Source organism: Emydura macquarii, unplaced genomic scaffold (assembly GCF_026122565.2).
Source record: "Emydura macquarii macquarii isolate MOO-44397 ecotype Brisbane River unplaced genomic scaffold, CSIRO-AGI_Emac_v2 contig_3444, whole genome shotgun sequence".
NCBI lineage: Eukaryota > Metazoa > Chordata > Testudines > Chelidae > Emydura > Emydura macquarii.
The window spans coordinates 763-3,179 of record NW_027133581.1 but is presented as its reverse complement, the minus strand read 5'-3'; the positions used below and the strand labels follow the sequence as shown (position 1 = coordinate 3,179).

The following is a 2,417-nucleotide window of genomic DNA, read 5'->3' as shown; positions in this document are numbered from 1 at the left end:
TTAATACTCAGCTGCCAGAGCAATGGACTGTTGTTTCTGTAGTTATTGATCTGACTTGGCAGACAATGGTCTGCATAGTTACAAATAATCTGTTCTCGAGTTGAGCCTCCTAGCAACTTGCTCTTATGTCAACACTCAGTCTGGGGTAGGGAGAGGAAGGGGAGTTTACCAATATCTTTGGAAATAATTCAAAAGATTTAAATTTTAACTCTATGTTCTTCTGATTCAATTGCACAGTTTGTTTTATTGATCTCAGACTCGGCCCATGGCAGACACAGATTGGAGAAATCAAACGACCGTTATAGAATTCATCCTCCTTGGATTTGGGAAAGTCCATGGCATACAAATTCTTCTCTTCCTGCTGTTCCTAGTGATCTACATCGCAACCGTGGCCACAAACACCCTCATCGTAGTGCTTGTTGTGACTGATCAGCACCTTCACACCCCCATGTACTTCCTCCTGGGGAACCTCTCTAGCTTGGAAACCTGTTATGCCTCCACCATCCTGCCCCGGATGCTGGCCAGTCTCCTGACTGGGGACAGAACCATCTCAGTCAGTGGCTGCCTCACACAACTGTACTTCTTTGGTTTTCTGGCAGCTACCGAATGCTATCTCCTAGCAGCGATGTCTTACGATCGGTATTTAGCGATATGTAAACCCCTGCACTATTCAACTCTTATGAGTACCAGGTTTTGTCTCCAGTTGGCTGCTGGGTCCTGGGTAAATGGTTGTCTGGCTATTGCCATCTTTGTCTTCTTCATATCACAGTTAATATTCTGTGGCCCGAATGAAATCGACCATTTCTACTGTGACCCCATCCCACTGTTGGAACTCCCCTGCAGTGACACACACCTGGTCATATTGCTGGATTTCATCATAGCCTCTGTATTCACCCTGCCTCCATTCCTGCTAACCCTGACATCCTACGTGTGTATCATCACCACCATCCTTAGAATCCCTTCCACCACCGGGAGGCAAAAGCCTTTTCCACCTGCTCCTCTCACCTCATCGTCGTGACAGTTTTCTATGGAGCCTTAATGATTTTCCACCTGCTACCGAAACATGACTCATGGCGAGAGCTGAGCAAAGTGTTGTCTCTTTGCTTTACGGTCCTGACTCCCTTGCTAAACCCCCTCATCTACAGCCTGAGAAACAGGGAGGTCAAGAAAGCCTTCAGCAAAGCCATCCGTAAATGTGGCTTTCACAAAACCATTCAGTGACTCTGAGATAATAACTTAACGTGAGGTTTTCAAAGCTGCCTGGTGATTGAAGTGCTGAGGACAGAGCACTGAAGGGAAAAGGACCTCTACGCCAGCGGGTCTCAACCTTTCCAGACTATTGTGCCCCTTCCAGGAGGCTGACTTTTCTTGCATTCTCCCAAGTTTCATCTCAATTACAACTACTTGCTTACAAATTCAGACATACATTTCTCTATTTTTAACAGTCCATTCCTACTGAATAATTGCTCACTTTCTCCATGTTACCATAGAGTTATAGAATAAATCAACTGGAATATAAATATTGTACTTACATTTCAGTGTACCTGAAATCCAAGCCCTCCTTAAGGTAAAACCTGAGCCCCGCCACCTGGGTTTGAAGCATGTAATTTAGATTTGCAGGGCCCCTGTGGTGTAGGGTCCCAGACAATTGCCCTGCTTGCCATCCCCTAATGATGGCCCTGCACTTGTGACCCCACAAATAACGTGTCTCATGATGGTTGAGAAACACTGAACTAAGCAAATATCTAGATGAGTTGATGTACCCTCTGGAAGACCTCTGCGTACCCCCAGAGACACACATACCCCTGGTTGAGAACCACTGTGCTATGCTATGAAACAACCTGCGGAGAGTAGCAGGTGTTAAGGAGTGAGAAATGGGCTCTTATACTAAATAATGACCACTCGGTGACATAAGAGCTGAGATTGGGAAAAAGAAATCCACTAGAGGAGAGCAGAGCAGCAGGTTTTCATGCTGGGAAATCGACACTAGATGTAATCAGAGTAGAGACAACGGGGGGGGGGGGGGGGGGGGAGAGTCAGAAATACTGAATAGTGGCCAATAGATTTCTGTAGCCAATACAATAATGGGAAAGCTAGATTGTAAAATGGCCACTAAGTGACAGTGCACTGAAAGGCTGAAATATGGGCAGCTATTTTCAGAAATGACCACGAGGTGTCAACATCCATTGAATACTAATGAAGGGGGGGGGAAGTACATTATAACACCCGATCCCTTTGGACAGGCAACTCCCACAAGTGTCAGCTGTAGTTTAATCATGATCTCAAATATTTTCCACATGGGATAGTTAGGCTTAAAAAAAAAGGATGCAATTACGCAGGTCACCTTGGGCAAGTCCCACTGGGCGCTGTTTGCTACAACGTTTTAGAGAGACAAAATGAACCAAGTGGGAGAAAGG

The 2,417-nt window shown here is 45.6% G+C and overlaps 1 pseudogene; it reads left to right on the top strand.

The window, feature by feature from the left end:
* The first annotated feature begins 265 nt into the window (after positions 1-265).
* On the top strand, positions 266-1,221 carry LOC137144287 (olfactory receptor 6N1-like; annotated as a pseudogene).
* The last annotated feature ends 1,196 nt before the right edge of the window (positions 1,222-2,417 follow it).